Below are 25,990 nucleotides of genomic sequence, written 5' to 3'. Positions count from 1 at the left end.
AAGGTGGGGGAATTGTTGCAAATGTTGGAGAGCAATGTTAGTTAGCATGGTGGAGTCAGATAGATGGGCACATTCTTCACGTTGATTTTCCCTTTGGGCAAAGGATCAGGCTCACGGGTTGTGTCATCGAATGCAGCGTTGAGCCACTTTGAGATGTTTTTCATCTGCCGCAACACAGTAAGGCCGAATGGTTTGGAGAGCTGCTGCACGCAGGTTGCCTGCATTTCAATCAGCGGCGGAGATGGGAATATGAAATAAGTGGAAGAGCCGAAGGAATTAAAAGAAAAAAAAATGCCCTCTCTGAGGATTGAACTCAGGACTTTCAGATTATGAGACTGACGCGCTGCCTACTGCGCTAAGGAGGCTTAGGAGTGCTGGGGTTTGTTCAAACATGTACTTTGTTGAGGCATCAGGGAGCCTCCATACACAATTCTGCTGCTGTTCCAACTTCATCTTGCAGGAAGTGAGGACAATTCGCACACAGTTGCTGCCCACTAAGGGGAATTAGCTCAAGTGGTAGAGCGCTTGCTTCGCATGTGAGAGGTAGTGGGATCGATGCCCACATTCTCCACTAGATTTTACTCAAGGAACAAAACGCCAAGACATCCAGTTGTCTCATTCAAACCACACTTCACACATTGAAATGCTTCTCCCTCATGCTGCTGCACAGAGACGTACAATCATTTGCAGGGCTGATGCAAGCAAGTTACTTTCCTTTCTGCCAACAGCAGAGATGGCAACGTGAGATCAGAGTTTGGAAATCAGTTGTCCAAAATCCTGCCCTCCCTGAAGATTATTCTCAGCAACTTCAAATGATGAGATTGATGCACTGCCGACTGCCATAACAAGGCAAGACCTGTACCGCTCTGCAGACAGCATGACCAGATTTGACATCCTACAGGCTGCATCCTGCCATAGTGAAAAACGTTGAGAAAACATTCAGGCAGCTTTGAGAAAAATACATGAGCTTGCGATGCAGACTCAGACACGTTATCCCTTACAACACAGGCGCAACCTGCAAGGAGAAGCTAACGATTCACTGTCTGGCCACACCTTTGGCATTAAGATGAAGGTGAAGCCCACAAGGGCTAAAAGGGACACGGTAAACAATCCCCGTCACAAAGCAATGCATGCTGAAACCATTGAGGCAGAGAGGGAGGAAGACATTAACTTGAGATAGTGTAAGAAACATTGTGCATTAAAAAGGAGGCCCAACCTACTGGTTGCCCGGTGTACCCACAGCTTTGGCTTTAAAATGCAGATGTCGGCCTCATGGGCTAAAAGGTGAACGGTCAACATTGAGCAAACACTGTGGATTTTGAAGCTTCGCCTCAATTGCTCCGTTGGTACAGCAGAAGACCCGAGGGGTTAATACACCAAAGTTAAAGTTAGGTCGCTGCTTGAATGCCGAATACAATTTATGGGTGAACTTTTAGAAGTAAGTGTGTGGTAAACTATGCTTTGGTAGAAACAGTGTTGCCAAATGAATGGCTGAATTATAGCTCAAGATGTTGCTGCCAAGGCAGAGGAAACATCTTTTCCTGGAGGTAGGCAGTCGACGACACGGTGTTGATGCTGCTGCAATTCCAACTGCTTGCCAGCAGGAGTTTTTTTTTCTTCAAAAAATATACTTTATTCATAAAATTTATCTTAATCTTTACAGAACATTTCAAAATACCTTTACTGTACATTTCCGTCTCAGTTACATTCATTTGTCGTCAATTCCATTGGGATAACGTTGCACACGTATCCTACTATAAGTTACAGTTCTTTTTTCAATATTTACATTACTTTGTTTCTTTCATACATACATTCTGGTAATGGAAAAAAAGAACTACGGACCGAGGGGTTTACACTGTTACCAACCCCTCGGTGTACATTTGCTGGTAAGACCTTACACTGTGGTCTTCCCCCATTGCGCCTTGGCGGCAGCTGCCCCAAGCTTGAGTGCGTCCCTCAGCACGTAGTCCTGGACCTTGGAATGTGCCAGTCTGCAACACTCGGTCGAGGACAGTTCTTTGCACTGGAAGATCAGCAAGTTTCGGGCAGACCAAAGAGCGTCTTTCACCGAGTTGATGACCTTCCAGCAGCAGTTGATATCTGTCTCGGTGTGGGTCCCTGGAAACAGTCCATAGAGCACAGAGTCCTGTGTCACAGAGCTGCTCGGGATGAACCTTGACAGATACCACTGCATCTCACTCCAGACCTTCTTTGCAAAGGCACATTCAACAAGGAGGTGTGTGACTGTTTCATTTAAGTTCCTTTGAGCAGCAGTGCATCGAAAAAGTGGGCACTCACCTGGAAGCAAAGGAAGATTTCTATCACTGAGGCAGGGGTATCGACTGCTCCCTTACACTTGTGCTGACTGCAAATTTCCCCCGCAATCTTTCGAATATGCACCTTCAGGCTCTTCACTGATCATTACCCGGCCACTGTGGTTTTCCCTTCTGCTGACGGTACAAGCTGCGGTTGTTTGGTCACATTGATTCGATTGAAAAATCGCTGTGTTGAGGCAGCAGGTATAGCCAATGCAGAATTGCTCTGCCGTTTTTCGAGTATCTTGGAGACAGAGACTGAAGCGATCCTGGGCAGCCAGTAGCATGAAAATACTGCCAAGGTGGGGGAATTGTTGCAAATGTTGGAGAGCAATGTTAGTTAGCATGGTGGAGTCAGATAGATGGGCACATTCTTCACGTTGATTTTCCCTTTGGGCAAAGGATCAGGCTCACGGGTTGTGTCATCGAATGCAGCGTTGAGCCACTTTGAGATGTTTTTCATCTGCCGCAACACAGTAAGGCCGAATGGTTTGGAGAGCTGCTGCAAGCAGGTTGTCTGCATTTCAATCAGCGGCGGAGATGGGAATATGAAATAAGTGGAAGAGCCGAAGGAATTAAAGAAAAAAAAAATGCCCTCTCTGAGGATTGAACTCAGGACCTTCAGATTATGAGACTGACGCGCTGCCTACTGCGCTAAGAAGGCTTCGGAGTGCTGGGGTTTGTTCAAACATGTACTTTGTTGAGGCATCAGGGAGCCTCCATACACAATTCTGCTGCTGTTCCAACTTCATCTTGCAGGAAGTGAGGACAATTCGCACACAGTTGCTGGCCACTAGGGGGAATTAGCTCAAGTGGTAGAGCGCTTGCTTTGCATGTGAGAGGTAGTGGGATCGATGCCCACATTCTCCACTAGATTTTACTCAAGGAACAAAACGTCAAGACATCCAGTTGTCTCATTCAAACCACACTTCACACATTTAAATGCTTCTCCCTCATGCTGCTGCACAGAGACGTACAATCATTTGCAGGGCTGATTCAAGCAAGTTACCTTCCTTTCTGCCAACAGCAGAGATGGCAACATGAGATCAGAGTTTGGAAATCAGTTGTACAAAATCCTGCCCTCCCTGAAGATTATTCTCAGCAACTTCAAATGATGAGATGGATGCACTGCCGACTGCCATAACAAGGCATGCCCTGTACCGCTCTGCAGACAGCATGACCAGATTTGACATCCTACAGGCTGCATCCTGCCATAGTGAAAAACGTTGAGAAAACATTCAGGCAGCTTCGAGAAAAATACATGAGCTTGCGATGCAGACTCAGACACTTTATCCCTTACAACACAGGCGCAACCTGCAAGGAGAAGCTAACGATTCACTGTCTGGCCACACCTTTGGCATTAAGATGAAGGTGAAGCCCACAAGGGCTAAAAGGGACACGGTAAACAATCCCCGTCACAAAGCAATGCATGCTGAAACCATTGAGGCAGAGAGGGAGGAAGACATTAACTTGAGATAGTGCAAGAAACATTGTGCATTAAAAAGGAAGCCCAACCTACTTTCTGCCCGGTGTACCCACAGCTTTGGCTTGGAAATGCAGATGTCAGCCTCATGAGCTAAAAAGTGAACGGTCAACATTGAGCAAACACTGTGGATTTTGAAGCTTCGCCTCAATTGCTCCGTTGGTACAGCAGAAGACCCGAGGGGTTAATACACCAAAGTTAAAGTTAGGTCGCTGCTTGAATGCCGAATACAATTTATGGGTGAACTTTTAGAAGTAAGTGTGTGGTAAACTATGCTTTGGTAGAAACAGTGTTGCCAAATGAATGGCTGAATTATAGCTCAACATGTTGCTGCCAAGGCAGAGGAAACATCTTTTCCTGGAGGTAGGCAGTCGACGACACGGTGTTGATGCTGCTGCAATTCCAACTGCTTGCCAGCAGGAGTTTTTTTTTTTTTTCAAAAAATATACTTTATTCATAAAATTTATCTTAATCTTTACAGAACATTTCAAAATACCTTGACTGTACATTTCCGTCTCAGTTACATTCATTTGTCGTCGATTCCATTGGGATAACGTTGCACACGTATCCTACTATAAGTTACAGTTCTTTTTTCAATATTTACATTACTTTGTTTCTTTCATACATACATTCTGGTAATGGAAAAAAAGAACTCCGGACCGAGGGGTTTTCACTGTTACCAACCCCTCGGTGTACATTTGCTGGTAAGACCTTACACTGTGGTCTTCCCCCATTGCGCCTTGGCGGCAGCTGCCCCAAGCTTGAGTGCGTCCCTCAGCACGTAGTCCTGGACCTTGGAATGTGCCAGTCTGCAACACTCGGTCGAGGACAGTTCTTTGCACTGGAAGATCAGCAAGTTTCGGGCAGACCAAAGAGCGTCTTTCACCGAGTTGATGACCTTCCAGCAGCAGTTGATATCTGTCTCGGTGTGGGTCCCTGGAAACAGTCCATAGAGCACAGAGTCCTGTGTCACAGAGCTGCTCGGGATGAACCTTGACAGATACCACTGCATCTCACTCCAGACCTTCTTTGCAAAGGCACATTCCACAAGGAGGTGTGTGACTGTTTCATTTCCCCCACAACCACTCCGTCTGTCTCGGTGTGGGTCCCTGGAAACAGTCCATAGAGCACAGAGTCCTGTGTCACAGAGCTGCTCGGGATGAACCTTGACAGATACCACTGCATCTCACTCCAGACCTTCTTTGCAAAGGCACATTCCACAAGGAGGTGTGTGACTGTTTCATTTCCCCCACAACCACTCCGAGGGCAGCGTGCATTGATGCTGAGCCTTCGGGTGTGCATGAAGGATCTGACAGGGAGGGCCCTTCTCACCACCAGCCAAGCGAGGTCTTGGTGCTTGTTTGAAAGTTCTGGTGATTAGGCATTCTGCCAGATGGCTCTGACAGTCTGCTCAGGGAACCATCCAACGTCCTCCACAGTCTCCTTTTCTCTGAGGGTCTCGAGGACATTACGTGCTGACCACTGCTTCATTGCCTTGTGGTCAAAGGTGTTTTCCTTCAAAAATTTTTCCACGAAGGATAGGTGGTACGGTACGGTCCAACTACTTGGAGCGTTCCGCGGCAATGAGGCCAGGCCCATCCTTCGTAACACCGGGGACAGGTAGAACCTGAGTATGAAGTAACACTTGGTGTTTGCATACCCGGGGTCTACGCACAGCTTGATGCAGTTGCACACAAAGGTGGCCATCAGGATGAGGGCGGCGTTGGGTACGTTCCTCCCTCCTTTATCTAGAGGCTTGTACATTGTGTCTCTTCGGACCCGGTCCATCTTGGATCTCCAGATGAATTTGAAGATGGCCCGGGTGACTGCTGCGGCGTAGGTCCGAGTGATGGGCCAGACCTGCGCCACGTACAGTAACACCGAGAGTACCTCACACCTGATGACCAGGGTTTTGCCCGCAATGGAGAGGGAGCGTTGCTCCCACCAGCCCAGTTTCTGTTTTGCTTTGGTGATTCGTTCCTCCCAGTTTTTGGTGCATGCCCCAGCCGCTCCGAACCATATCCCCAGCACTTTCAGGTAATCTGACCTGATCGTGAAGGGGACAAAGGATCGGTCGGCCCAGTTCCCAAAGAACATGGCCTCGCTCTTGCCGCGGTTTACCTTGGCTCCTGAGGCCAGTTCAAACTGGTCGCAGGTGTCCAAGAGCCTGCGTACAGACGCGGGATCCGAGCAGAAGACGGCGACGTCGTCCATGTACAGGGAGGCCTTGACTTGCGTGCCTCCGCTGCCTGGGATCGTCACCCCTCTCATGTCCGGATCCTTCCTGATGGACTCGGCAAAAGGTTCTATGCAGCACACAAACAGGGCCGAGGAGAGAGGGCAGCCCTGCCTGACTCCAGATTTGATCAGGAACTTTTCTGATTCCCACCCATTGATTGAGACTGCGCTATAGATGTTTGTGTAGAGCAGTTTGATCCAATTGCGAATTCCCTCCCCAAACCCCATTTTGGAGAGCACATCCATCATGTAGGTGTGCGATATTCTGTCAAAGGCCTTCTCCTGGTCAAGGCTGATGAGGCAGGTGTCCACCCTCCTGTCCTGCACGTAGGCGATCGTATCCCTGAGCAGCGCGAGGCTGTCAGAGATCTTCCTGCCGGGTACAGCACAGGTCTGGTCAGGGTGGATTACCGACTCCAGAGCAGACTTGACCCGATTGGCGATGACTTTGGCTAGATTTTGTAATCCACATTTAACAGTGAAATGGGTCGCCAATTTCGAATTTCTTCCCTTTCCCCCTTCTGCTTGTAGATGAGGGTGATGATGCCTTTCCGCATGGATTCTGACATGCTGCCATCCAGAAGCATACTCTCGTACACTTCCAGCAGGTCTGGGCCCATCCAGTCCCACAGAGCCAAGTACAACTCAGCCGGTAAGCCGTCGCTTCCGGGAGTTTTACTCGTCTCAAAGGACTTGACGGCCTTTGTCAGCTCGTCCAGAGTTAGTGGTTTGTTCAGGTTTTCCCCCTCGTTGTCGTCCAAGACCTCCGTGATAGACGACAGGAAGGTCTGGGTAACAGTGCTGTCTGTTGGCTTCAGATCATACAGTCTGGCATAGAAGGATTGACTGATCCTCAGTATGTCAGACTGCGATGTCTTTACAGAGCCATCTTCTTCCTTCAGGCTGCTGATCACAGAGGTCTCTCTGTGCACCTTTGGAAGAAGAAGCGTGAGCACTTTTCATCCTGCTCCACAGAGCGGACTCTGGACCGGAAGATGACCTTGGAGGCCTCCGAGGTGTAGAGAGAGGCCTGCTGGCTCTTCACCTCTTGGAGATCCTCCTTGACATCAACCCCCATCGACTGCAGCTGGAGTAAGTTTTGCATGCTTTTCTGGAGCCTGGTTGTGACCCCTCGTCTCTCTCTCACCTTCTGTATGCCCTTGAGGATGAAGAACCTTTTGATGTTCCCCTTGATTGCTTCCCACCAGAGATGTGGAGACTCAAAGAGGGGTTTCACGGTTCTCCAACCTTTGTAATCCCTTTTGAGTTCCTGGAGGTTCTCTGGGGTCAACAGTTTTACATTTAGCTTCCATGTCCCCCTGCCCACCCCCTGGTTTTCCTGCAGGTGGCAGTCAGCCAGTAGGAGGCAGTGGTCAGAGAAGAACACCGGCTTGACGTCGGTGGGCCTGACCGTGAAAGCACGGGACACAAAAAAGAAATCTATTCTGGAACGGACGGACCCATCTGGCCGTGACCATGTGTATCTACGCTGCGCTCCGTCTGCAGGGTTGCTGAAGACGTCGAGCAGCTTGGCGTCTTTTACCGTTTCCATCAGGAGTCTGGACGTAGCGTCTAGTTTGCTGCCGGCTCTGCCGGATCGTCCATCCGCATCGATGATGCAGTTGAAGTCACCGCCCAGGATGACCGGCATGGAGGTGGCCAACAGCAGTGGTAGTTGCTGAAGTACAGCCAGTCGCTCAGTTTTTACGGCTGGGGCATACACGTTAATAAGTCTGATAGGGGTGTTTTTGTATTTGACGTCTGCTACTAGGAGGCGTCCCCCCACCACCTCCTTAAAGTCGGAGATGGTGAAATTGCCTCCCCGTAGCAGAATACCCAGGCCGGAGGAACGACAGTCGTTTCCTCCTGACCAGATGGATGGCCCGTGGGACCACCAGCTCGACCAGCGCCTGTAGTTGCTGAGGTGTGGAATCCCACACTCCTGCAGAAACAGTAGGTCGGCTCTTACATTTTCTAAGTAGCCGAGTGTGGCTACACACCGCGAAGTATCTTTAATACTTCGCACATTAATTGATGCGATTTTAAAACCCATTTTAAAAAGAGTAGATTTACCGGTCTCAGGTTTCAGAGTCCATTTCAGTTGGTTGTTCCAGCTGTTCAAAATTCCCCGTCATGCCGGTGGTGTTCTCAAAATGCTTCACCGTATCAGGGTTTAGGAAGCTGCCATTGTCCTCAGTGTGGTCTTGAGCCTGATGGATGTGCAATGTGGAGGGGGTGGGGGTGTAGCCGTTGTGCCCGGCGTGGCAGTCAGCGGGTGTTGGGGTTGTAGGCCTATTCCCATCGTCCAGAGGTTGGTGTTCTGGTTGAGTTTTGTTTTCGTTCCTGTCTGTGGTCTGGGGGTTCTGTGCATCCCCTCCCACATTGGTGCTTTGCCTCTTTGATTGAGGCCTATTCTTTGATTGCTCGCCTTCATCGCAGGAGTTGTCGGCGCTGTTGAGTTGCCGCTTTTTACCATTCCCCGTCGGGGGTTTCTTTGATTCATTTTTCATTTTCCTCTTTGCTTTTCTTGTGCCTGCCGTTTCCCAGCGCTCTTCACTCTTTGTTCCATCCTCGGTTGTCTCGTGTTCCTCGCCAGATGGGAGTGGGGTTGTTTTGTCAGGCTGTGCTGGGGCCTCCACATTCTGTTGAGGGCCTTGCTGTAGAGTTTCGGCATTCTGTGGTGTGGTGTCTTTGTCGATGGAGGGTGCCTGTACCTCCTGTGTGGTTGTCTTTTTGGCTCCGCCGCTGATGATTTGTGCATACGTTGCCAGCAGGAGTTCCTTTGAGCAGCAGTGCATCGAAAAAGAGGGCACTCACCTGCAAGCAAAGGAAGATTTCTATCACTGAGACAGGGGTGTCGACTGCTCCCTTACACTTGTGCTGACTGCAAATTTCCCCCGCAATCTTTCGAATATGCACCTTCAGGCTCTTCACTGATCATTACCCGGCCACTGTGGTTTTCCCTTCTGATGACGGTACAAGCTGCGGTTGTTTGGTCACATTGATTCGATTGAAAAATCGCTGTGTTGAGGCAGCAGGTATAGCCAATGCAGAATTGCTCTGCCGTTTTTCGAGTATCTTGGAGACAGAGACTGAAGCGATCCTGGGCAGCCAGTAGCATGAAAATACTGCCAAGGTGGGGGAATTGTTGCAAATGTTGGAGAGCAATGTTAGTTAGCATGGTGGAGTCAGATAGATGGGCACATTCTTCACCTTGATTTTGCCTTTGGGCAAAGGATCAGGCTCACGGGTTGTGTCATCGAATGCAGCGTTGAGCCACTTTGAGATGTTTTTCATCTGCCGCAACACAGTAAGGCCGAATGGTTTGGAGAGCTGCTGCAAGCAGGTTGTCTGCATTTCAATCAGCGGCGGAGATGGGAATATGAAATAAGTGGAAGAGCCGAAGGAATTTAAAGAAAAAAAAATGCCCTCTCTGAGGATTGAACTCAGGACCTTCAGATTATGAGACTGACGCGCTGCCTACTGCGCTAAGAAGGCTTCGGAGTGCTGAGGTTTGTTCAAACATGTACTTTGTTGAGGCATCAGGGAGCCTCCATACACAATTCTGCTGCTGTTCCAACTTCATCTTGCAGGAAGTGAGGACAATTCGCACACAGTTGCTGCACACAGTTGCTGCCCACTAGGGGGAATTAGCTCAAGTGGTAGAGCGCTTGCTTCGCATGTGAGAGGTAGTGGGATCGATGCCCACATTCTCCACTAGATTTTACTCAAGGAACAAAACGTCAAGACATCCAGTTGTCTCATTCAAACCACACTTCACACATTTAAATGCTTCTCCCTCATGCTGCTGCACAGAGACGTACAATCATTTGCAGGGCTGATTCAAGCAAGTTACCTTCCTTTCTGCCAACAGCAGAGATGGCAACATGAGATCAGAGTTTGGAAATCAGTTGTACAAAATCCTGCCCTCCCTGAAGATTATTCTCAGCAACTTCAAATGATGAGATGGATGCACTGCCGACTGCCATAACAAGGCATGCCCTGTACCGCTCTGCAGACAGCATGACCAGATTTGACATCCTACAGGCTGCATCCTGCCATAGTGAAAAACGTTGAGAAAACATTCAGGCAGCTTCGAGAAAAATACATGAGCTTGCGATGCAGACTCAGACACGTTATCCCTTACAACACAGGCGCAACCTGCAAGGAGAAGCTAACGATTCACTGTCTGGCCACACCTTTGGCATTAAGATGAAGGTGAAGCCCACAAGGGCTAAAAGGGACACGGTAAACAATCCCCGTCACAAAGCAATGCATGCTGAAACCATTGAGGCAGAGAGGGAGGAAGACATTAACTTGAGATAGTGTAAGAAACATTGTGCATTAAAAAGGAGGCCCAACCTACTTTCTGCCCGGTGTACCCACAGCTTTGGCTTGGAAATGCAGATGTCAGCCTCATGGGCTAAAAAGTGAACGGTCAACATTGAGCAAACACTGTGGATTTTGAAGCTTCGCCTCAATTGCTCCGTTGGTACAGCAGAAGACCCGAGGGGTTAATACACCAAAGTTAAAGTTAGGTCGCTGCTTGAATGCCGAATACAATTTATGGGTGAACTTTTAGAAGTAAGTGTGTGGTAAACTATGCTTTGGTAGAAACAGTGTTGCCAAATGAATGGCTGAATTATAGCTCAACATGTTGCTGCCAAGGCAGAGGAAACATCTTTTCCTGGAGGTAGGCAGTCGACGACACGGTGTTGATGCTGCTGCAATTCCAACTGCTTGCCAGCAGGAGTTCCTTTGAGCAGCAGTGCATCGAAAAAGTGGGCACTCACCTGCAAGCAAAGGAAGATTTCTATCACTGAGGCAGGGGTGTCGACTGCTCCCTTACACTTGTGCTGACTGCAAATTTCCCCCGCAATCTTTCGAATATGCACCTTCAGGCTCTTCACTGATCATTACCCGGCCGCTGTGGTTTTCCCTTCTGCTGACGGAACAAGCTGCGGTTGTTTGGTCACATTGATTCGATTGAAAAATCGCTGTGTTGAGGCAGCAGGTATAGCCAATGCAGAATTGCTCTGCCGTTTTTCGAGTATCTTGGAGACAGAGACTGAAGCAATCCTGGGCAGCCAGTAGCATGAAAATACTGCCAAGGTGGGGGAATTGTTGCAAATGTTGGAGAGCAATGTTAGTTAGCATGGTGGAGTCAGATAGATGGGCACATTCTTCACGTTGATTTTCCCTTTGGGCAAAGGATCAGGCTCACGGGTTGTGTCATCGCATGCAGCGTTGAGCCACTTTGAGATGTTTTTCATCTGCCGCAACACAGTAAGGCCGAATGGTTTGGAGAGCTGCTGCAAGCAGGTTGTCTGCATTTCAATCAGCGGCGGAGATGGGAATATGAAATAAGTGGAAGAGCCGAAGGAATTTAAAGAAAAAAAAATGCCCTCTCTGAGGATTGAACTCAGGACCTTCAGATTATGAGACTGACGCGCTGCCTACTGCGCTAAGAAGGCTTCGGAGTGCTGGGGTTTGTTCAAACATGTACTTTGTTGAGGCATCAGGGAGCCTCCATACACAATTCTGCTGCTGTTCCAACTTCATCTTGCAGGAAGTGAGGACAATTCGCACACAGGTTGCTGGCCACTAGGGGGAATTAGCTCAAGTGGTAGAGCGCTTGCTTTGCATGTGAGAGGTAGTGGGATCGATGCCCACATTCTCCACTAGATTTTACTCAAGGAACAAAACGTCAAGACATCCAGTTGTCTCATTCAAACCACACTTCACACATTTAAATGCTTCTCCCTCATGCTGCTGCACAGAGACGTACAATCATTTGCAGGGCTGATTCAAGCAAGTTACCTTCCTTTCTGCCAACAGCAGAGATGGCAACATGAGATCAGAGTTTGGAAATCAGTTGTACAAAATCCTGCCCTCCCTGAAGATTATTCTCAGCAACTTCAAATGATGAGATGGATGCACTGCCGACTGCCATAACAAGGCATGCCCTGTACCGCTCTGCAGACAGCATGACCAGATTTGACATCCTACAGGCTGCATCCTGCCATAGTGAAAAACGTTGAGAAAATATTCAGGCAGCTTCGATAAAAATACATGAGCTTGCGATGCAGACTCAGACACGTTATCCCTTACAACACACGCGCATCCTGCAAGGAGAAGCTAACGATTCACTGTCTGGCCACACCTTTGGCATTAAGATGAAGGTGAAGCCCACAAGGGCTAAAAGGGACACGGTAAACAATCCCCGTCACAAAGCAATGCATGCTGAAACCATTGAGGCAGAGAGGGAGGAAGACATTAACTTGAGATAGTGCAAGAAACATTGTGCATTAAAAAGGAAGCCCAACCTACTTTCTGCCCGGTGTACCCACAGCTTTGGCTTGGAAATGCAGATGTCAGCCTCATGGGCTAAAAAGTGAACGGTCAACATTGAGCAAACACTGTGGATTTTGAGGCTTCGCCTCAATTGCTCCGTTGGTACAGCAGAAGACCCGAGGGGTTAATACACCAAAGTTAAAGTTAGGTCGCTGCTTGAATGCCGAATACAATTTATGGGTGAACTTTTAGAAGTAAGTGTGTGGTAAACTATGCTTTGGTAGAAACAGTGTTGCCAAATGAATGGCTGAATTATAGCTCAACATGTTGCTGCCAAGGCAGAGGAAACATCTTTTCCTGGAGGTAGGCAGTCGACGACACGGTGTTGATGCTGCTGCAATTCCAACTGCTTGCCAGCAGGAGTTCCTTTGAGCAGCAGTGCATCGAAAAAGTGGGCACTCACCTGCAAGCAAAGGAAGATTTCTATCACTGAGGCAGGGGTGTCGACTGCTCCCTTACACTTGTGCTGACTGCAAATTTCCCCCGCAATCTTTCGAATATGCACCTTCAGGCTCTTCACTGATCATTACCCGGCCACTGTGGTTTTCCCTTCTGCTGACGGTACAAGCTGCGGTTGTTTGGTCACATTGATTCGATTGAAAAATCGCTGTGTTGAGGCAGCAGGTATAGCCAATGCAGAATTGCTCTGCCGTTTTTCGAGTATCTTGGAGACAGAGACTGAAGCGATCCTGGGCAGCCAGTAGCATGAAAATACTGCCAAGGTGGGGGAATTGTTGCAAATGTTGGAGAGCAATGTTAGTTAGCATGGTGGAGTCAGATAGATGGGCACATTCTTCACGTTGATTTTCCCTTTGGGCAAAGGATCAGGCTCACGGGTTGTGTCATCGAATGCAGCGTTGAGCCACTTTGAGATGTTTTTCATCTGCCGCAACACAGTAAGGCCGAATGGTTTGGAGAGCTGCTGCACGCAGGTTGTCTGCATTTCAATCAGCGGCGGAGATGGGAATATGAAATAAGTGGAAGAGCCGAAGGAATTTAAAGAAAAAAAAATGCCCTCTCTGAGGATTGAACTCAGGACCTTCAGATTATGAGACTGACGCGCTGCCTACTGCGCTAAGAAGGCTTCGGAGTGCTGGGGTTTGTTCAAACATGTACTTTGTTGAGGCATCAGGGAGCCTCCATACACAATTCTGCTGCTGTTCCAACTTCATCTTGCAGGAAGTGAGGACAATTCGCACACAGTTGCTGGCCACTAGGGGGAATTAGCTCAAGTGGTAGAGCGCTTGCTTCGCATGTGAGAGGTAGTGGGATCGATGCCCACATTCTCCACTAGATTTTACTCAAGGAACAAAACGTCAAGACATCCAGTTGTCTCATTCAAACCACACTTCACACATTTAAATGCTTCTCCCTCATGCTGCTGCACAGAGACGTACAATCATTTGCAGGGCTGATTCAAGCAAGTTACTTTCCTTTCTGCCAACAGCAGAGATGGCAACATGAGATCAGAGTTTGGAAATCAGTTGTACAAAATCCTGCCCTCCCTGAAGATTATTCTCAGCAACTTCAAATGATGAGATTGATGCACTGCCGACTGCCATAACAAGGCATGCCCTGTACCGCTCTGCAGACAGCATGACCAGATTTGACATCCTACAGGCTGCATCCTGCCATAGTGAAAAACGTTGAGAAAACATTCAGGCAGCTTCGAGAAAAATACATGAGCTTGCGATGCAGACTCAGACACTTTATCCCTTACAACACAGGCGCAACCTGCAAGGAGAAGCTAACGATTCACTGTCTGGCCACACCTTTGGCATTAAGATGAAGGTGAAGCCCACAAGGGCTAAAAGGGACACGGTAAACAATCCCCGTCACAAAGCAATGCATGCTGAAACCATTGAGGCAGAGAGGGAGGAAGACATTAACTTGAGATAGTGCAAGAAACATTGTGCATTAAAAAGGAAGCCCAACCTACTGGCTGCCCGGTGTACCCACAGCTTTGGCTTGGAAATGCAGATGTCAGCCTCATGAGCTAAAAAGTGAACGGTCAACATTGAGCAAACACTGTGGATTTTGAAGCTTCGCCTCAATTGCTCCGTTGGTACAGCAGAAGACCCGAGGGGTTAATACACCAAAGTTAAAGTTAGGTCGCTGCTTGAATGCCGAATACAATTTATGGGTGAACTTTTAGAAGTAAGTGTGTGGTAAACTATGCTTTGGTAGAAACAGTGTTGCCAAATGAATGGCTGAATTATAGCTCAACATGTTGCTGCCAAGGCAGAGGAAACATCTTTTCCTGGAGGTAGGCAGTCGACGACACGGTGTTGATGCTGCTGCAATTCCAACTGCTTGCCAGCAGGAGTTCCTTTGAGCAGCAGTGCATCGAAAAAGTGGGCACTCACCTGCAAGCAAAGGAAGATTTCTATCACTGAGGCAGGGGTGTCGACTGCTCCCTTACACTTGTGCTGACTGCAAATTTCCCCCGCAATCTTTCGAATATGCACCTTCAGGCTCTTCACTGATCATTACCCGGCCACTGTGGTTTTCCCTTCTGCTGACGGAACAAGCTGCGGTTGTTTGGTCACATTGATTCGATTGAAAAATCGCTGTGTTGAGGCAGCAGGTATAGCCAATGCAGAATTGCTCTGCCGTTTTTCGAGTATCTTGGAGACAGAGACTGAAGCGATCCTGGGCAGCCAGTAACATGAAAATACTGCCAAGGTGGGGGAATTGTTGCAAATGTTGGAGAGCAATGTTAGTTAGCATGGTGGAGTCAGATAGATGGGCACATTCTTCACGTTGATTTTCCCTTTGGGCAAAGGATCAGGCTCACGGGTTGTGTCATCGAATGCAGCGTTGAGCCACTTTGAGATGTTTTTCATCTGCCGCAACACAGTAAGGCCGAATGGTTTGGAGAGCTGCTGCAAGCAGGTTGTCTGCATTTCAATCAGCGGCGGAGATGGGAATATGAAATAAGTGGAAGAGCCGAAGGAATTTAAAGAAAAAAAAATGCCCTCTCTGAGGATTGAACTCAGGACCTTCAGATTATGAGACTGACGCGCTGCCTACTGCGCTAAGAAGGCTTCGGAGTGCTGGGGTTTGTTCAAACATGTACTTTGTTGAGGCATCAGGGAGCCTCCATACACAATTCTGCTGCTGTTCCAACTTCATCTTGCAGGAAGTGAGGACAATTCGCACACAGTTGCTGGCCACTAGGGGGAATTAGCTCAAGTGGTAGAGCGCTTGCTTCGCATGTGAGAGGTAGTGGGATCGATGCCCACATTCTCCACTAGATTTTACTCAAGGAACAAAACGTCAAGACATCCAGTTGTCTCATTCAAACCACACTTCACACATTTAAATGCTTCTCCCTCATGCTGCTGCACAGAGACGTACAATCATTTGCAGGGCTGATTCAAGCAAGTTACCTTCCTTTCTGCCAACAGCAGAGATGGCAACATGAGATCAGAGTTTGGAAATCAGTTGTACAAAATCCTGCCCTCCCTGAAGATTATTCTCAGCAACTTCAAATGATGAGATTGATGCACTGCCGACTGCCATAACAAGGCATGCCCTGTACCGCTCTGCAGACAGCATGACCAGATTTGACATCCTACAGGCTGCATCCTGCCATAGTGAAAAACGTTGAGAAAACATTCAGGCAGCTTCGAGAAAAATACATGAGCTTGCGATGCAGACTCAGACACTTTATCCCTTACAACACAGGCGCAACCTGCAAGGAGAAGCTAACGATTCACTGTCTGGCCACACCTTTGGCATTAAGATGAAGGTGAAGCCCACAAGGGCTAAAAGGGACACGGTAAACAATCCCCGTCACAAAGCAATGCATGCTGAAACCATTGAGGCAGAGAGGGAGGAAGACATTAACTTGAGATAGTGCAAGAAACATTGTGCATTAAAAAGGAAGCCCAACCTACTTTCTGCCCGGTGTACCCACAGCTTTGGCTTGGAAATGCAGATGTCAGCCTCATGGGCTAAAAAGTGAACGGTCAACATTGAGCAAACACTGTGGATTTTGAGGCTTCGCCTCAATTGCTCCGTTGGTACAGCAGAAGACCCGAGGGGTTAATACACCAAAGTCAAAGTTAGGTCGCTGCTTGAATGCCGAATACAATTTATGGGTGAACTTTTAGAAGTAAGTGTGTGGTAAACTATGCTTTGGTAGAAACAGTGTTGCCAAATGAATGGCTGAATTATAGCTCAACATGTTGCTGCCAAGGCAGAGGAAACATCTTTTCCTGGAGGTAGGCAGTCGACGACACGGTGTTGATGCTGCTGTAATTCCAACTGCTTGCCAGCAGGAGTTCCTTTGAGCAGCAGTGCATCGAAAAAGTGGGCACTCACCTGCAAGCAAAGGAAGATTTCTATCACTGAGGCAGGGGTGTCGACTGCTCCCTTACACTTGTGCTGACTGCAAATTTCCCCCGCAATCTTTCGAATATGCACCTTCAGGCTCTTCACTGATCATTACCCGGCCACTGTGGTTTTCCCTTCTGCTGACGGTACAAGCTGCGGTTGTTTGGTCACATTGATTCGATTGAAAAATCGCTGTGTTGAGGCAGCAGGTATAGCCAATGCAGAATTGCTCTGCCGTTTTTCGAGTATCTTGGAGACAGAGACTGAAGCGATCCTGGGCAGCCAGTAACATGAAAATACTGCCAAGGTGGGGGAATTGTTGCAAATGTTGGAGAGCAATGTTAGTTAGCATGGTGGAGTCAGATAGATGGGCACATTCTTCACGTTGATTTTCCCTTTGGGCAAAGGATCAGGCTCACGGGTTGTGTCATCGAATGCAGCGTTGAGCCACTTTGAGATGTTTTTCATCTGCCGCAACACAGTAAGGCCGAATGGTTTGGAGAGCTGCTGCAAGCAGGTTGTCTGCATTTCAATCAGCGGCGGAGATGGGAATATGAAATAAGTGGAAGAGCCGAAGGAATTTAAAGAAAAAAAAATGCCCTCTCTGAGGATTGAACTCAGGACCTTCAGATTATGAGACTGACGCGCTGCCTACTGCGCTAAGAAGGCTTCGGAGTGCTGGGGTTTGTTCAAACATGTACTTTGTTGAGGCATCAGGGAGCCTCCATACACAATTCTGCTGCTGTTCCAACTTCATCTTGCAGGAAGTGAGGACAATTCGCACACAGTTGCTGGCCACTAGGGGGAATTAGCTCAAGTGGTAGAGCGCTTGCTTCGCATGTGAGAGGTAGTGGGATCGATGCCCACATTCTCCACTAGATTTTACTCAAGGAACAAAACGTCAAGACATCCAGTTGTCTCATTCAAACCACACTTCACACATTTAAATGCTTCTCCCTCATGCTGCTGCACAGAGACGTACAATCATTTGCAGGGCTGATTCAAGCAAGTTACCTTCCTTTCTGCCAACAGCAGAGATGGCAACATGAGATCAGAGTTTGGAAATCAGTTGTACAAAATCCTGCCCTCCCTGAAGATTATTCTCAGCAACTTCAAATGATGAGATGGATGCACTGCCGACTGCCATAACAAGGCATGCCCTGTACCGCTCTGCAGACAGCATGACCAGATTTGACATCCTACAGGCTGCATCCTGCCATAGTGAAAAACGTTGAGAAAACATTCAGGCAGCTTCGAGAAAAATACATGAGCTTGCGATGCAGACTCAGACACGTTATCCCTTACAACACACGCGCATCCTGCAAGGAGAAGCTAACGATTCACTGTCTGGCCACACCTTTGGCATTAAGATGAAGGTGAAGCCCACAAGGGCTAAAAGGGACACGGTAAACAATCCCCGTCACAAAGCAATGCATGCTGAAACCATTGAGGCAGAGAGGGAGGAAGACATTAACTTGAGATAGTGTAAGAAACATTGTGCATTAAAAAGGAAGCCCAACCTACTTTCTGCCCGGTGTACCCACAGCTTTGGCTTGGAAATGCAGATGTCAGCCTCATGGGCTAAAAAGTGAACGGTCAACATTGAGCAAACACTGTGGATTTTGAGGCTTCGCCTCAATTGCTCCGTTGGTACAGCAGAAGACCCGAGGGGTTAATACACCAAAGTTAAAGTTAGGTCGCTGCTTGAATGCCGAATACAATTTATGGGTGAACTTTTAGAAGTAAGTGTGTGGTAAACTATGCTTTGGTAGAAACAGTGTTGCCAAATGAATGGCTGAATTATAGCTCAACATGTTGCTGCCAAGGCAGAGGAAACATCTTTTCCTGGAGGTAGGCAGTCGACGACACGGTGTTGATGCTGCTGCAATTCCAACTGCTTGCCAGCAGGAGTTCCTTTGAGCAGCAGTGCATCGAAAAAGTGGGCACTCACCTGCAAGCAAAGGAAGATTTCTATCACTGAGGCAGGGGTGTCGACTGCTCCCTTACACTTGTGCTGACTGCAAATTTCCCCCGCAATCTTTCGAATATGCACCTTCAGGCTCTTCACTGATCATTACCCGGCCACTGTGGTTTTCCCTTCTGCTGACGGTACAAGCTGCGGTTGTTTGGTCACATTGATTCGATTGAAAAATCGCTGTGTTGAGGCAGCAGGTATAGCCAATGCAGAATTGCTCTGCCGTTTTTCGAGTATCTTGGAGACAGAGACTGAAGCGATCCTGGGCAGCCAGTAGCATGAAAATACTGCCAAGGTGGGGGAATTGTTGCAAATGTTGGAGAGCAATGTTAGTTAGCATGGTGGAGTCAGATAGATGGGCACATTCTTCACGTTGATTTTCCCTTTGGGCAAAGGATCAGGCTCACGGGTTGTGTCATCGAATGCAGCGTTGAGCCACTTTGAGATGTTTTTCATCTGCCGCAACACAGTAAGGCCGAATGGTTTGGAGAGCTGCTGCACGCAGGTTGTCTGCATTTCAATCAGCGGCGGAGATGGGAATATGAAATAAGTGGAAGAGCCGAAGGAATTTAAAGAAAAAAAAATGCCCTCTCTGAGGATTGAACTCAGGACCTTCAGATTATGAGACTGACGCGCTGCCTACTGCGCTAAGAAGGCTTCGGAGTGCTGGGGTTTGTTCAAACATGTACTTTGTTGAGGCATCAGGGAGCCTCCATACACAATTCTGCTGCTGTTCCAACTTCATCTTGCAGGAAGTGAGGACAATTCGCACACGGTTGCTGGCCACTAGGGGGAATTAGCTCAAGTGGTAGAGCGCTTGCTTCGCATGTGAGAGGTAGTGGGATCGATGCCCACATTCTCCACTAGATTTTACTCAAGGAACAAAACGTCAAGACATCCAGTTGTCTCATTCAAACCACACTTCACACATTTAAATGCTTCTCCCTCATGCTGCTGCACAGAGACGTACAATCATTTGCAGGGCTGATTCAAGCAAGTTACCTTCCTTTCTGCCAACAGCAGAGATGGCAACATGAGATCAGAGTTTGGAAATCAGTTGTACAAAATCCTGCCCTCCCTGAAGATTATTCTCAGCAACTTCAAATGATGAGATTGATGCACTGCCGACTGCCATAACAAGGCATGCCCTGTACCGCTCTGCAGACAGCATGACCAGATTTGACATCCTACAGGCTGCATCCTGCCATAGTGAAAAACGTTGAGAAAACATTCAGGCAGCTTCGAGAAAAATACATGAGCTTGCGATGCAGACTCAGACACGTTATCCCTTACAACACACGCGCATCCTGCAAGGAGAAGCTAACGATTCACTGTCTGGCCACACCTTTGGCATTAAGATGAAGGTGAAGCCCACAAGGGCTAAAAGGGACACGGTAAACAATCCCCGTCACAAAGCAATGCATGCTGAAACCATTGAGGCAGAGAGGGAGGAAGACATTAACTTGAGATAGTGCAAGAAACATTGTGCATTAAAAAGGAAGCCCAACCTACTTTCTGCCCGGTGTACCCACAGCTTTGGCTTGGAAATGCAGATGTCAGCCTCATGAGCTAAAAAGTGAACGGTCAACATTGAGCAAACACTGTGGATTTTGAAGCTTCGCCTCAATTGCTCCGTTGGTACAGCAGAAGACCCGAGGGGTTAATACACCAAAGTTAAAGTTAGGTCGCTGCTTGAATGCCGAATACAATTTATGGGTGAACTTTTAGAAGTAAGTGTGTGGTAAACTATGCTTTGGTAGAAACAGTGTTGCCAAATGAATGGCTGAATTATAGCTCAACATGTTGCTGCCAAGGCAGAGGAAACATCTTTTCCTGGAGGTAGGCAGTCGACGACACGGTGTTGATGCTGCTGCAATTCCAACTGCTTGCCAGCAGGAGTTCCTTTGAGCAGCAGTGCATCGAAAAAGTGGGCACTCACCTGCAAGCAAAGGAAGATTTCTATCACTGAGGCAGGGGTGTCGACTGCTCCCTTACACTTGTGCTGACTGCAAATTTCCCCCGCAATCTTTCGAATATGCACCTTCAGGCTCTTCACTGATCATTACCCGGCCACTGTGGTTTTCCCTTCTGCTGACGGTACAAGCTGCGGTTGTTTGGTCACATTGATTCGATTGAAAAATCGCTGTGTTGAGGCAGCAGGTATAGCCAATGCAGAATTGCTCTGCCGTTTTTCGAGTATCTTGGAGACAGAGACTGAAGCGATCCTGGGCAGCCAGTAACATGAAAATACTGCCAAGGTGGGGGAATTGTTGCAAATGTTGGAGAGCAATGTTAGTTAGCATGGTGGAGTCAGATAGATGGGCACATTCTTCACGTTGATTTTCCCTTTGGGCAAAGGATCAGGCTCACGGGTTGTGTCATCGAATGCAGCGTTGAGCCACTTTGAGATGTTTTTCATCTGCCGCAACACAGTAAGGCCGAATGGTTTGGAGAGCTGCTGCACGCAGGTTGTCTGCATTTCAATCAGCGGCGGAGATGGGAATATGAAATAAGTGGAAGAGCCGAAGGAATTTAAAGAAAAAAAAATGCCCTCTCTGAGGATTGAACTCAGGACCTTCAGATTATGAGACTGACGCGCTGCCTACTGCGCTAAGAAGGCTTCGGAGTGCTGGGGTTTGTTCAAACATGTACTTTGTTGAGGCATCAGGGAGCCTCCATACACAATTCTGCTGCTGTTCCAACTTCATCTTGCAGGAAGTGAGGACAATTCGCACACAGTTGCTGGCCACTAGGGGGAATTAGCTCAAGTGGTAGAGCGCTTGCTTCGCATGTGAGAGGTAGTGGGATCGATGCCCACATTCTCCACTAGATTTTACTCAAGGAACAAAACGTCAAGACATCCAGTTGTCTCATTCAAACCACACTTCACACATTTAAATGCTTCTCCCTCATGCTGCTGCACAGAGACGTACAATCATTTGCAGGGCTGATTCAAGCAAGTTACCTTCCTTTCTGCCAACAGCAGAGATGGCAACATGAGATCAGAGTTTGGAAATCAGTTGTACAAAATCCTGCCCTCCCTGAAGATTATTCTCAGCAACTTCAAATGATGAGATGGATGCACTGCCGACTGCCATAACAAGGCATGCCCTGTACCGCTCTGCAGACAGCATGACCAGATTTGACATCCTACAGGCTGCATCCTGCCATAGTGAAAAACGTTGAGAAAACATTCAGGCAGCTTCGAGAAAAATACATGAGCTTGCGATGCAGACTCAGACACGTTATCCCTTACAACACAGGTGCAACCTGCAAGGAGAAGCTAACGATTCACTGTCTGGCCACACCTTTGGCATTAAGATGAAGGTGAAGCCCACAAGGGCTAAAAGGGACACGGTAAACAATCCCCGTCACAAAGCAATGCATGCTGAAACCATTGAGGCAGAGAGGGAGGAAGACATTAACTTGAGATAGTGCAAGAAACATTGTGCATTAAAAAGGAAGCCCAACCTACTTTCTGCCCGGTGTACCCACAGCTTTGGCTTGGAAATGCAGATGTCAGCCTCATGGGCTAAAAAGTGAACGGTCAACATTGAGCAAACACTGTGGATTTTGAAGCTTCGCCTCAATTGCTCCGTTGGTACAGCAGAAGACCCGAGGGGTTAATACACCAAAGTTAAAGTTAGGTCGCTGCTTGAATGCCGAATACAATTTATGGGTGAACTTTTAGAAGTAAGTGTGTGGTAAACTATGCTTTGGTAGAAACAGTGTTGCCAAATGAATGGCTGAATTATAGCTCAACATGTTGCTGCCAAGGCAGAGGAAACATCTTTTCCTGGAGGTAGGCAGTCGACGACACGGTGTTGATGCTGCTGCAATTCCAACTGCTTGCCAGCAGGAGTTCCTTTGAGCAGCAGTGCATCGAAAAAGTGGGCACTCACCTGCAAGCAAAGGAAGATTTCTATCACTGAGGCAGGGGTGTCGACTGCTCCCTTACACTTGTGCTGACTGCAAATTTCCCCCGCAATCTTTCGAATATGCACCTTCAGGCTCTTCACTGATCATTACCCGGCCACTGTGGTTTTCCCTTCTGCTGACGGAACAAGCTGCGGTTGTTTGGTCACATTGATTCGATTGAAAAATCGCTGTGTTGAGGCAGCAGGTATAGCCAATGCAGAATTGCTCTGCCGTTTTTCGAGTATCTTGGAGACAGAGACTGAAGCGATCCTGGGCAGCCAGTAGCATGAAAATACTGCCAAGGTGGGGGAATTGTTGCAAATGTTGGAGAGCAATGTTAGTTAGCATGGTGGAGTCAGATAGATGGGCACATTCTTCACGTTGATTTTCCCTTTGGGCAAAGGATCAGGCTCACGGGTTGTGTCATCGAATGCAGCGTTGAGCCACTTTGAGATGTTTTTCATCTGCCGCAACACAGTAAGGCCGAATGGTTTGGAGAGCTGCTGCACGCAGGTTGTCTGCATTTCAATCAGCGGCGGAGATGGGAATATGAAATAAGTGGAAGAGCCGAAGGAATTTAAAGAAAAAAAAATGCCCTCTCTGAGGATTGAACTCAGGACCTTCAGATTATGAGACTGACGCGCTGCCTACTGCGCTAAGAAGGCTTCGGAGTGCTGGGGTTTGTTCAAACATGTACTTTGTTGAGGCATCAGGGAGCCTCCATACACAATTCTGCTGCTGTTCCAACTTCATCTTGCAGGAAGTGAGGACAATTCGCACACAGTTGCTGCCCACTAGGGGGAATTAGCTCAAGTGGTAGAGCGCTTGCTTCGCATGTGAGAGGTAGTGGGATCGATGCCCACATTCTCCACTAGATTTTACTCAAGGAACAAAACGTCAAGACATCCAGTTGTCTCATTCAAACCACACTTCACACATTTAAATGCTTCTCCCTCATGCTGCTGCACAGAGACGTACAATCATTTGCAGGGCTGATTCAAGCAAGTTACCTTCCTTTCTGCCAACAGCAGAGATGGCAACATGAGATCAGAGTTTGGAAATCAGTTGTACAAAATCCTGCCCTCCCTGAAGATTATTCTCAGCAACTTCAAATGATGAGATTGATGCACTGCCGACTGCCATAACAAGGCATGCCCTGTACCGCTCTGCAGACAGCATGACCAGATTTGACATCCTACAGGCTGCATCCTGCCATAGTGAAAAACGTTGAGAAAACATTCAGGCAGCTTCGAGAAAAATACATGAGCTTGCGATGCAGACTCAGACACGTTATCCCTTACAACACAGGCGCAACCTGCAAGGAGAAGCTAACGATTCACTGTCTGGCCACACCTTTGGCATTAAGATGAAGGTGAAGCCCACAAGGGCTAAAAGGGACACGGTAAACAATCCCCGTCACAAAGCAATGCATGCTGAAACCATTGAGGCAGAGAGGGAGGAAGACATTAACTTGAGATAGTGCAAGAAACATTGTGCATTAAAAAGGAAGCCCAACCTACTTTCTGCCCGGTGTACCCACAGCTTTGGCTTGGAAATGCAGATGTCAGCCTCATGGGCTAAAAAGTGAACGGTCAACATTGAGCAAACACTGTGGATTTTGAGGCTTCGCCTCAATTGCTCCGTTGGTACAGCAGAAGACCCGAGGGGTTAATACACCAAAGTTAAAGTTAGGTCGCTGCTTGAATGCCGAATACAATTTATGGGTGAACTTTTAGAAGTAAGTGTGTGGTAAACTATGCTTTGGTAGAAACAGTGTTGCCAAATGAATGGCTGAATTATAGCTCAAGATGTTGCTGCCAAGGCAGAGGAAACATCTTTTCCTGGAGGTAGGCAGTCGACGACACGGTGTTGATGCTGCTGCAATTCCAACTGCTTGCCAGCAGGAGTTCCTTTGAGCAGCAGTGCATCGAAAAAGTGGGCACTCACCTGCAAGCAAAGGAAGATTTCTATCACTGAGGCAGGGGTGTCGACTGCTCCCTTACACTTGTGCTGACTGCAAATTTCCCCCGCAATCTTTCGAATATGCACCTTCAGGCTCTTCACTGATCATTACCCGGCCACTGTGGTTTTCCCTTCTGCTGACGGTACAAGCTGCGGTTGTTTGGTCACATTGATTCGATTGAAAAATCGCTGTGTTGAGGCAGCAGGTATAGCCAATGCAGAATTGCTCTGCCGTTTTTCGAGTATCTTGGAGACAGAGACTGAAGCGATCCTGGGCAGCCAGTAACATGAAAATACTGCCAAGGTGGGGGAATTGTTGCAAATGTTGGAGAGCAATGTTAGTTAGCATGGTGGAGTCAGATAGATGGGCACATTCTTCACGTTGATTTTCCCTTTGGGCAAAGGATCAGGCTCACGGGTTGTGTCATCGAATGCAGCGTTGAGCCACTTTGAGATGTTTTTCATCTGCCGCAACACAGTAAGGCCGAATGGTTTGGAGAGCTGCTGCACGCAGGTTGTCTGCATTTCAATCAGCGGCGGAGATGGGAATATGAAATAAGTGGAAGAGCCGAAGGAATTTAAAGAAAAAAAAATGCCCTCTCTGAGGATTGAACTCAGGACCTTCAGATTATGAGACTGACGCGCTGCCTACTGCGCTAAGAAGGCTTCGGAGTGCTGAGGTTTGTTCAAACATGTACTTTGTTGAGGCATCAGGGAGCCTCCATACACAATTCTGCTGCTGTTCCAACTTCATCTTGCAGGAAGTGAGGACAATTCGCACAGCTGCTGCCCACTAGGGGGAATTAGCTCAAGTGGTAGAGCGCTTGCTTCGCATGTGAGAGGTAGTGGGATCGATGCCCACATTCTCCACTAGATTTTACTCAAGGAACAAAACGTCAAGACATCCAGTTGTCTCATTCAAACCACACTTCACACATTTAAATGCTTCTCCCTCATGCTGCTGCACAGAGACGTACAATCATTTGCAGGGCTGATTCAAGCAAGTTACCTTCCTTTCTGCCAACAGCAGAGATGGCAACATGAGATCAGAGTTTGGAAATCAGTTGTACAAAATCCTGCCCTCCCTGAAGATTATTCTCAGCAACTTCAAATGATGAGATGGATGCACTGCCGACTGCCATAACAAGGCATGCCCTGTACCGCTCTGCAGACAGCATGACCAGATTTGACATCCTACAGGCTGCATCCTGCCATCGTGAAAAACGTTGAGAAAACATTCAGGCAGCTTCGAGAAAAATACATGAGCTTGCGATGCAGACTCAGACACTTTATCCCTTACAACACAGGCGCAACCTGCAAGGAGAAGCTAACGATTCACTGTCTGGCCACACCTTTGGCATTAAGATGAAGGTGAAGCCCACAAGGGCTAAAAGGGACACGGTA

General features: G+C 47.9%; 11 non-coding genes across 11 annotated transcripts; all 11 read right to left on the bottom strand.

Moving 5' to 3' along the window:
* Window positions 1-292: 292 nt before the first annotated feature.
* trnam-cau lies at window positions 293-365 on the bottom strand. Its single transcript has one exon. It is a non-coding gene; the product is annotated as a tRNA-Met (tRNA).
* A 2,541-nt stretch (window positions 366-2,906) lies between these two features.
* trnam-cau lies at window positions 2,907-2,979 on the bottom strand. Its single transcript has one exon. It is a non-coding gene; the product is annotated as a tRNA-Met (tRNA).
* Window positions 2,980-9,461: 6,482 nt separating this feature from the next.
* trnam-cau lies at window positions 9,462-9,534 on the bottom strand. Its single transcript has one exon. It is a non-coding gene; the product is annotated as a tRNA-Met (tRNA).
* A 1,903-nt stretch (window positions 9,535-11,437) lies between these two features.
* trnam-cau lies at window positions 11,438-11,510 on the bottom strand. Its single transcript has one exon. It is a non-coding gene; the product is annotated as a tRNA-Met (tRNA).
* A 1,891-nt stretch (window positions 11,511-13,401) lies between these two features.
* trnam-cau lies at window positions 13,402-13,474 on the bottom strand. Its single transcript has one exon. It is a non-coding gene; the product is annotated as a tRNA-Met (tRNA).
* A 1,890-nt stretch (window positions 13,475-15,364) lies between these two features.
* trnam-cau lies at window positions 15,365-15,437 on the bottom strand. The gene has a single exon. It is a non-coding gene; the product is annotated as a tRNA-Met (tRNA).
* Window positions 15,438-17,327: 1,890 nt separating this feature from the next.
* trnam-cau lies at window positions 17,328-17,400 on the bottom strand. The gene has a single exon. It is a non-coding gene; the product is annotated as a tRNA-Met (tRNA).
* A 1,890-nt stretch (window positions 17,401-19,290) lies between these two features.
* Window positions 19,291-19,363, bottom strand: trnam-cau. Its single transcript has one exon. It is a non-coding gene; the product is annotated as a tRNA-Met (tRNA).
* A 1,890-nt stretch (window positions 19,364-21,253) lies between these two features.
* Window positions 21,254-21,326, bottom strand: trnam-cau. The gene has a single exon. It is a non-coding gene; the product is annotated as a tRNA-Met (tRNA).
* Window positions 21,327-23,216: 1,890 nt separating this feature from the next.
* Window positions 23,217-23,289, bottom strand: trnam-cau. Its single transcript has one exon. It is a non-coding gene; the product is annotated as a tRNA-Met (tRNA).
* A 1,890-nt stretch (window positions 23,290-25,179) lies between these two features.
* On the bottom strand, window positions 25,180-25,252 carry trnam-cau. The gene has a single exon. It is a non-coding gene; the product is annotated as a tRNA-Met (tRNA).
* Between the last annotated feature and the right edge of the window lie 738 nt (window positions 25,253-25,990).

The sequence above is a fragment of the Scyliorhinus canicula genome, unplaced genomic scaffold (genome assembly GCF_902713615.1).
Source record: "Scyliorhinus canicula unplaced genomic scaffold, sScyCan1.1, whole genome shotgun sequence".
Taxonomy (NCBI): Eukaryota; Metazoa; Chordata; class Chondrichthyes; order Carcharhiniformes; family Scyliorhinidae; genus Scyliorhinus; species Scyliorhinus canicula.
Note: the sequence above shows the minus strand (reverse complement) of the source record. Positions and strands in the feature narration are given on the sequence as shown.